We start from the raw sequence: 10,356 nt of genomic DNA, 5'->3' as shown, positions 1-10,356 counted from the left end.
TCCACTTCTTTTTTCTCCCTCCTATTTTGTACCTTTTCATCTCTATATTCTCTTTTCTCCTGTTCAATAATAGACCTTTTATCTCTCAAACTCCATAACTTTAACTCTTCTCTCTTCTCACACCCTCCATAACTTTAACTCTTCTCTCTTCTCACGTGAAAAGCAGCGGCTACATTATCCTTTCAGATATAATATTAATCATAAATAGTGGATGAATTGTAATTTCTATTAATCAATCTTTGTCAAGTGCATCAAAGGATTATAATAATAGATCACAACTCATAAGAATACTTGAGAATTCTAGCTTACAGAATATTAGTTGCCAAATCCCTCTATTAGAGCCAAAATCAGATTATTCTGAAGAAGATACCTACGCCCTTAACCCCCCTTTAATTCAGATTTTTCCAACTCACTTACCTAGCAAAACAACTTATTACTGAGGTTTCATGTTGACTGTATGGCCAACATTTCATTAGAATTTATTGCAAAGTTGGTAACCCTTCCAATGATAATATAATACAAAGGCTGCCGGATCTAATATAGAATTTGTAATGCCCCACTTTTTATTACTCCGAACCTATTACTAGATTCATTAAGTTAATTCAAGTTTAGAGATAACATGTGGAAACTCTTTACATCAGCGAGTAAGAATAAATAAAGATTCTCTCATCCGAATGCAAATTAAATGCAATATGAGCATGATTAATAAATTGCCCGTAGGCTTACATCTTTAAAAGTAAAAGAAATGATTTAACCCTTTTACATCAATGGCATTCCACCCACAAATAAAAGGCCCCGTGGCCAATAGGTAAAGAAGATCCATGACCTTGAAACACTTCTCGACGTCCACCTGAAAAAGGATTAGCAACGTGGGATGAACATAAAGTCTAGTAGGAATCTCAACATGATCCTAAACAATAGCAACTTACAGATAGCTATGATCATGAATGCTTATTCTCATACTGTATAAATAATGTGATGGTTTATACAGAAATATACGTATAAAAGACCTTTTCTGAAAAATCATTCATTTCATTCTATGACTTAAGCATTTCACTTTTCTTTCTTCGTGTTACCCTTTTTCCAAATTTATGTGACAATGACAATTTCTTTAACGCAATTCCATCAAACCCGTATTATTTTCTCTCACTTTCCGGACTTACACTCGATTTGCCTTTTCAAAACATTTTCACAAGTATCCAATGTCTTTCACATCCTTCACAATCTTAATATAGCACTTACGTCCATTTTCAACACATTCATGTCTATGCATGTATATCTCTAGTACAAAAGGAAAACAACAAGCAACCAATAACTTTCTACTCAACAAATGAGGCAACTCGACCCTCAAGAAACACAACCATCATAACCTATGACATACCCAAGTACACTGAGACAATAATAATAAACAAGTTATGCTCTACCTGTCTTAAGCACGGTAAGTCAAGGATACACCTTTCCACAATGAAATGCCAATTTACCAGACACGGGTAGGAAAGTAATGGTACCCTCTGCCAAGTTCTCCAGGCGCTAGCTGGAAGGTACTGGTACCCCTCATTCTAAGCGCAGCCAATTCTCCAAGCGCTAGCTGGAAGGTAATGGTATCTCTCATTTTCAGCACAGTACACGTTACCAACCATTACAACATGATAAAGTACAACCAACAAGTGTAATGCACACACATAGACCATTCAACACAACAATGTCATTCTCCACCGATGACCAAGGACAAAACCTCTAAATGTATGTATTCAACTCACACATTAATAATAATCTAACTCTCATGAGACTTTAGATCCAATTACAATAGTAGTAAGATATAAGACTTGTGATCCAATCTCAAATTGATTTATGAAATTCACATAGTGTTATCATTTCATTCTTCTATTTCAAAATCAATTATCTTATTTTCCAAATTAACATTCTCCATCATTTGTCCCAATCCATTCTTTTCATTTCACAAAATTAAATTAAAACCATGGATATCAAAGTCGTCACCCACTCGATTTCAACTCAACAAGAGTACAACCCCAAAATGTTAATTTCATGATTAACCCCCTTTTTACAATTTACAATTGACCAATTAGTTATTCTCAACTATGAACAACCCAACACAAGGTAAATGCTAAAATTCATGAGACCCGATTAATCTCTAATTAATCAACAATTCAATATCTAAATCCTTTAATGCATAACATGATTATTTCACAATTTCACAATTTCAACCCTTTTTACCCATTAAGCATCATTTCGAAAATTTGGGTTTTACCTCTCTCTAAACATGAACATGTTAGACCACTTTCTAAATTAACCTAACAACAATCAATTTCCCAAATCTCAACCTCAAAACCCAATCTTAGATCCCCTTTTATGATTTTTGAAAAAATCCATAACGAACATGGTTTTCATGCAATAAAAACTTACCACATGTCTATCTATAGACGAGGTATTGAAAAAGATCAAAGAAATCCCTACCTTAAAGAAAGAAGAAGAGAAAGCCCAAAAATCAACTTCGTTGAAATTCGATCTCCACCTGTCAAGACGAAGCCCTCGATATGCTCATCATTTTGGTATGAGGAACTAGTACTAAAATCTCAATGGATTCTTGGGATCAAAAGAAAATGTAAAGTTTTGAGGGTTTGGGTAGAGAGAGATAGGAGAAAAAGAGAAAAAGATTGTATAGAGAGAGAGACACATTCAGAAAATGAAATGAAAAGGTGCAAGAGATCTAAACATAGCTGAAAGCATGAAAAACGAAACAGATCACGCACTTGGCCGCACTTAGGCACATGCGGTCTCTCTCGCACCTCCTCTTCCGTACTTGCATATAATGCAGTCTTGCACACAACCATCCCCTGTTTCCCGCACGTGTGACATGACCTCCCGTATGTGCGGCCTCTCTCCCGCACGTGCAGCCCTGGCCCTCCAGCTCGGAAAATCCTCAACTTCTCTCTCGACACTCCGGAGTTGACCTCGTACCCTCCGAAACGAGTGAAAACTCGAAATTGAAACAAATACAACCGAAAATTTTGAGAAACAGTTTTCAACAACAATGAACCCAACTGTTGATGGGACCACACTTCAAAACTCGACACTTTAACAAAGATAAATCCAACATAACTCAAGAGAACAAGGCAAATTTCATACCGGTCATCACATAATTGAACAGGGGGTTGTTAAACTATTACTCATATGCTATTCACTCCAAATTATTGACCAAATCTATCTATCTATCATGTGTAGACACCCTATTTTTGACTACCCTTACAACTTAGGTGCCACCGAGTGATCGCCCGATGATGAATTTGTATACGTTTGTCAAATGCTCGAATTCCTCAGCTGGAAGCCTTAGCTTTGAGCCTCAGAAACCTACAAACTTTGCACTATTTTTTTTAGGATCAAAACAACAGCTTTTCAAGCCTGACCATCTGGGACCTGCCGGCCATTAATGGTATACAACCGGCCTCTATTAGTGGCCGGCCGGCCACTTATGCAAAAACTAGATATTTTTGGCCAACAGTCTCCACAGATGTATGTATCATTCTAGCTATATTTGTTTGGATGTTTCCAAGGGTCTTTCATATGTTTCTATACATAGATGACTCTCTCTTATGATATGGGGTTAGAAAATTTTGTGGAGCAAGGTTTTGGAAATATTTCTCTCTCTACATTTCTCTCTCTCTCTCTCTCTCTCTCTCTCTTGCGCCTTACATACTCTTTACCTACAATCTCTAAACCAAACTTGGAGGGTTCTTTGCTGAGGTGTTTAAGCTTGCATCTTAGCTCTTGAGGGTGTGAAATGGTAGTTTATAACTCAAAAAGGATACTTCTTCAAGAGGTATAATTCCTAGCTTTGTTTCCCTTATGTATCTATTGTATTTATTGCTGTTTTTTGGCTGTTATTCACCTATATTTTTGGGTTGAAACTTGTGGTTTAAAGCCATTAAAGGTAGAGGGGTGAACCACCCTTCTTTGAAGCTTGCTTCCTAGGCTTTTGCCCTTGTGTTTCCTATCGTTTCATCAACTTTTTTAAAATTTTTTACCACTGGATTTTAAAGTTTTTCATAGGCTAAAAATCATGTTTTGAGGTCCCAAAAATGGAGGGGTTAGCCACCCCTCCCCTGGCTTGTTTACTACCTTAAATTCTTCATTATTGTAGTTTACTCCTTTAGCTCTTTTGACTTCAATTCAACGGCTGTTTTAGCCTATTGTATGACTATTTTAAGTTGTTCATGTCATTGATGCTTTGTCTGATAAGCTTGTAGTGTAATAGTCCTCATAGGTTTGGTGTTTTAGGCCTTAGCCACTAACCTATTTGAGTTGATAGAATTTATTTAGTGCTTTCCATATTTGTTATCATCTTTAATCACCTTTGAATCTCTCTCATTTCTTAGTTTTTCATTGCCTAGAGAGTTGTTTAAACCAATTGGTTGTTTAAAGCTTGAGATAGAGATCATTGTGCTTAATAGTTTAATCTTCTCGGAGGCTATTACCAATGGCATGACATCTCTCTCATGCCCAAAACAACCCTTTGTTTGATACTTCTCTCCATTAGTGGACTCAATCTTCATTATTAGACCTAATTGACTAATGAATAGAAAGGTAATTAAAATAGAGTAATCAAAATTGGGGCTAAAATGGAATAAGATAATAATATGGTTCGGGGTTCAACCGAACGTTAGTTGAACCCATTGAATCTTAGACCATTTCATACTTACTAGTGATGATAATGGTTTGAGAGTCAATGCCAACCTATTCCCTTGATCAATCTCATAATAGGGAGGAGGTTTTGTTGGTCACTTGTTATCCCTCACTGAACTTTTGTCTAATCGAGCCATAGATTATCATGCAATAACTTTGCATTGTTGATGATTTGTGAATCAATTCTACCCCTCTTTAGAGAAATTTCATGATAAGGAGAGGCAGAGAGGATGGATATCCCCTAGAAACACTCTGTTTCTGCTATGTTCATTTTTTGTTGCAGCAGGGCCATATTTACATTAGTGGCCGGCCGTCCACCATTACTAGCCGGTCGTTCACTACTTCTGGCCGGTTGGCCACTTTTGTGTCAGCAAGCAATGTTGTTTTCTTGCAAGGCAGAGCAGAAGCTGAGGCAAAACAAGAGCTTTTTCTGCAGGCAGAATAGTTCTAGCAGCAAAACAGAAGTGTTTCCAAGAGGATGTTCGTGTTGTCATGCAGGGTTCACTACCCCGCTCGAGTTTAATTAGTTGTTAATTTATTAATTCAATTAGTTGATCCCACGTGTAATAATTAGTGAATTTCCATTTTTAACTAATTAGTTAGTGTAATTATTTAGTTAAATTCAATTTGTAATAATTAGCTAGTGTAGTTAATTTGTTTCATTTGGTTTGTAATAGCTAGTTAATTAGCTTAGCTAGGCTATTTATTTGGATCCTCCTGTGCAAGGGCCAATGTGTAATAATGTATATGTCTTCCAACCCCACATTTTTCTTCCTTTTATTTATTTGCTTAAAATGGATAGTTTAGAGCATCATGTTTACTTAGCATTTCCCATGATTTGCATTCATTGTCTTGCATGCATTAGGCTCGACGTATCATTCTAACCCACATTGTTATTTATTACTTTGTTGAAAATGTGCTAATCACATTCTATCAAGTTGATTCACATGCCATGTTAGTAGCCGAGCCTATTAATTGTATTTTGCATGTTTTGCATTAGTCATTTTGCATTATTAGGATCATGAATTTTTCCTAACTATTTTATCTCTTTTTGGCTTGCCTTGGAGTACTAGGTGAGCTTTTTATTGCTTTAGCATATCGCATGTGTGTGATTGTTGTCATGTCAAGCATGATTACCATGAGGCTAAGTGCTTAAATGATATAACTCTTGAATGCTTGTGGATGAAGCCTAATTGCTTGAATTGGAATAATTTAAGTTATGTACATATGAGATCACTTTTTCAAGTGGTACATATTCGAAACAATTTTCAAACAAACATGAAATCAAAGTGTTCCAACTTTTGGAAATTAGTCTATACTTGTGTGCAACACATAGTAAGGTTTGCTTAATAAATGGAATAAGAGCATATAATATAAATAAGAATCCCATCATGATTAGTAGAGGCCGATCTTTAATTGGGTGAGCGGGGTGCTCAATTCATGACCTTTCCCTCTCGTACCTAAGTTCCTGAGCCTAGACACTTTGGTGATGACAGATAAGTGGCCTTTGTCATGAGTTTCGGGTTTCCTAAATTTATCAAAAAATATTTAGATGGCGACTCTATATTTGGCAAAATAATCAATTTTTGGCATTTTAATTCAAAATCAATTTTCCAAATGGATTGCCAAATTTGGACTTATTTGTGTTTATTTATTTCACATTGCACTTGTGAAATCAGATTCAGAACCGCGGGAGTTCGAACTGTAGGGCTAATCGTATCCGAAAGGAGCACGCAAAGCAAGCTACTGTTTCTGGCGACTCTGCTGGGGAATTTAGAGAACTTGACTTGAACTTCATGATATGAAATTTTATCTACACTTATTTGTTCTTTGCATTTGGATTGGTGTGCTAAAGTCACTATGTTTGCCATCTCCTATTCCTGAACGGTTTGCCGGAGGCTTGCCCCAAAGCTTGCCAAAAGGCTGACCGGTCGTGGCTCTGCCATGTTGGGAACACAACCCTTGGATCTGGACTACCGATGTACCATTTGATCATCCTTTCACTTTTTGGTGTTAAGTGTGAGAGGTATACTAAGTAGTTTTGCTGAGGTACCTTTTTTTTGACTATTTGGCCTAGCTACATGTAGTAAGCCATAGAGACTATTCCAAACTAGGATAAGACGCTCATCCGAATGCAGGATTGTGTGAAACCGCATGATTGAAATAGTGAAACCCTAGTTCATGACAAAACTAGGACAGGGTAACCCTACTCCTTCATAGGGGTGTTTTAGCTCTCTTTTAACTAGTATGTGCTTTACAGTGAAATTGTACAGGAATGTGCATATCAATTGCAAGGTTGGTATCTATTTTGGGGCAGAATTTAGTGGGGAATGCAATCTTACAGCTTTGATCGTGTTTGTGTTGATGACATCTTAGCTGAGGTGCTGTGCGGTTTCTGATTACTGCTCTTTTGCTCTATTTCTTTTGCTAGGTAGTTTAAAACCATAGCTTCAGAAAGTTTGGATATCCCCCAAGTATTCTAGACCCGAGTCGGAAGACTTTGTAAAGTCGGGGATGTTGTTCGAGGACAACCCGTGTTTACCTCACTCTCACCGGTTACAAGATGGAGGAGAATCAGACAGAGTTCACTAATCCAACTCTTACAGCAATCACCTCTTAGCTCGCCTGTATTCAGTCCGGTCCAAGAGTAGTCAGCTACTTCTAGTTTAGCGCGAGAAAGGTCGCCTATTTTGATGACATAGTATCTCCCGATCAATATGAAGGAACTGATACTCTAGTTGCAGCAAACAGTGGAAGCACTACAGCATGATGCGGTCCGTCAGGCCGAGGTCATAACAAGGTTACAACAACAACAACCACAATCGGCTACGACCTCTGCATCTTACGCACCCACCAGGGCTATTCTTGTGCCCAATGCCACTGTTAATGTTGCCAATGCTCAAGATCCACAAAACCAGGGTAATCCGATTTTTCCAATCCAAACAGAACCAATCCCAGCCCAAGCTTCTAGAGCCCCAGTTTATCAGACCGAGGCTTCGTTCGAGTTTGAGGTTGACCCAACTGCACTCAAGGTCAATAAACTGGAAAAATTATTCAAAAGAGCGTAAAGCGGTTAACTCCATTCCGGACATAGATGATAGATACACTGATTCTGCGGTTACATTGCCGGATCAGTTTAAGATGCCACACATTGATCGTTTTGATAATTTTGAAGATCTGATGGTTCACTTGTGATTGTTTTCAGATATCTTGCGGCCGATGGGCTTAACTAGACTACAAAAGCTGTCTCTTTTTGGTCGCACAATGTTGGGTATAGTGGCCATTTGGTATGCCAAGTTGGAAGATTCCGTCAAATAGAATTGGGAGGAGATGACCGAGGCCTTCATTGCTCAGTAATCTTACAATACATAGATTGAGGTCACAACTCATGATCTCGAGGCGACCCGCAAAGAGCCGAAGGAGGGTTTTTCTGAGTTTGTGACAAGATGGAGAGCTAAAGCCTCAATGACGACCATGAGGCCTTCCGAGAACGACCAGATCAGAGTGGTCGTCTGGAATCTGCATGGCAAGTTGTTGTCGAAAATGATTGTGCTTCCGTTGTTTACATTTATAAAACTTTATGAAATGGGAGTGCAAATCGAAGATGCCATGAAGTAGGGGCTTATTACAGATGAGAAAGAGCCGGCAAAAAGGCCATTTGTTCGTAGTTCCAATGCTTCCAATGGGAGCACAGCTGCTAGGCCATCGGATGTAAGTGTTGTCACCACGACAAAAATTGTTGACCCTTTTGCCAATACAGGATCACAAATGTCATCTAACCCGACTGGACCTCAGAGGACTTTTAACCAGTTATACATGACCTTGTCCAAAGCCATGCAAGTGTTGGTTAAAAAAGGGTACCTTAAACCCTTAGCACCTTGTCCACTTCCCGACCCTCTTCTACCCAAACACAACCCCACAAAATACTGTGCGTTTCACCGATAGCATGGCCATGACACCGACCAGTGCTTCCAATTACGTTATGAGATTCAGGATCTCATTGACAACAAGGTGATCACTCTACCTCAGAAACCAAATGTAACTACCAACCCGTTTCCAGCCCATAATCAAGTTCCCACGCTTAGAAATCTTAACCGGATCCATACATTGGCCACCTCTTTTGACCCTAGAGTATATATTACCCACTCCCACCTACCAAAACCAATGTTGTTCATTCCTGAGGGTATAGATTTGTGCATGATGGACACATTTAAGTGACAACCTAAGCCTCATAATGTGGTGACAATACTCGTGGTAAAGGAAGGTTTGGCCTTAAAGGGAGGTATTAATCTGTTGTCAGAATGTCCTAGCGATTTATTTGAGCGGGTGTATGACCCGAGTTGCTATATCGTGCCAACTACTCAAACTAGGCCTGAAGTAGTGCTACCAACCTCAGTAGGCATTAATGTGGTCAGGGAGGATGGCCCGAACCAAGGGTTGGATGATTTGGCAGACCTTGAAGAAGATATAGACAACCTGCAGTTCTTTGATGAGCATGATCAGGGAGATGTACAGATTTGGTGGTTTTACCGGAACGGGTCAACTGATAACACCGGCTGGTTGAGTGGTGAGCTAGACAAAGAAGAAGAAACTGGGATAAAACCAGAGGGGAAGGAGACAGAGGTAGCTGCAGTGGCCGGAAAGGCTGATGAGAAAGGAAAATTGTCGGAGGACATGTAATTAAGGCCGAATTGTACATCATTGAGGCCGTTAATTAGGATCTCTTAACTTCACTTGACTGTCAAATGGTATAATTTATGTGTGTTGAATGTCAATCAGGTTATATATAGTCGGAGCATAAAATGGGCAAAAAGACAGAATTTGGAGAGAATTGACTTTTTCGCCTGTGTGTTGACTTTGTCCGCACGTGCATTGACTTTCCCGCATGTGCGTTGACTTTTTTTGGAAAAACGTGCCAGATGTTTTAAATCTATTTGGAAAGACACCAGAAGTATAAATAGGCAAGAAAAAGGCTGGATTAGGATTCTGAAGTTATTTTGTCAAGAAAGGGAGGCTAGGGTTTGAAAAGAAGAGGAACTTGAAGCTTCAAGCATGTCTCCCATGGTGGCTTCTTCTCCATCTACCTCCTTCCACTCCTCCATGAGTGGCTAGTCTCTTTTTCTAGGGTTTTGATGAAACCCTAGCCATGTAATTAGGTTTTTCTTTTTGATTTTCAATTATGTAAAGGTTTGAACATTTGTATGGTGTTTTAGAAGTCTCATATATATATATATATATATTCCATTATTTCTTCAAATATTCGACTTTTTGTGATTGTTGAATGTTTTCCATACAAGAGTTTTCTATTTTTTCACATTCAAGGTATGAGATGAATCATACTACGAGAGACGAGTCGTGTCACTACCTTAGTTTAGAGTGAACGATTCGTATTACTTGAGATGGTTCGTGCTCGTACATTGAACGTGATGATTTTCTTGTTAAATGCTTTGAACTTGTAGTTGCAAAGCATTATTCCGTTCGAACCATAGCATAAATGTTTTCAATTTGAACCCCTATTTACATAACTAGTGGTGGAATCATTGCCCTCGTTTTTTCCCCAAATTAGTAAATCCAATTTTATTTATTATTGATAATTTAATTACTTTGTTTAATTTATTTGTTATTAATTTAGGTTATGAACAATCAATCTTTTCA

General features: G+C 38.3%; 1 long non-coding RNA gene across 1 annotated transcript in view; it reads right to left on the bottom strand.

Moving 5' to 3' along the window:
• Positions 1 to 423: 423 nt before the first annotated feature.
• LOC145790881 (uncharacterized) overlaps positions 424 to 10,356 on the bottom strand; it is a 50,168-nt gene continuing 40,235 nt past the window's right edge. The window contains exon 4 of the long non-coding RNA XR_014330197.1: positions 424 to 850. This is a non-coding gene — a long non-coding RNA (uncharacterized LOC145790881). The remainder of the gene's footprint in view (positions 851 to 10,356) is intronic.

Source organism: Camellia sinensis, chromosome 5 (assembly GCF_055761805.1).
Source record: "Camellia sinensis isolate YWXY chromosome 5, ASM5576180v1, whole genome shotgun sequence".
In the NCBI taxonomy this organism is placed as follows: Eukaryota; Viridiplantae; Streptophyta; class Magnoliopsida; order Ericales; family Theaceae; genus Camellia; species Camellia sinensis.
This window is presented reverse-complemented; position numbering and strand designations above follow the sequence as displayed.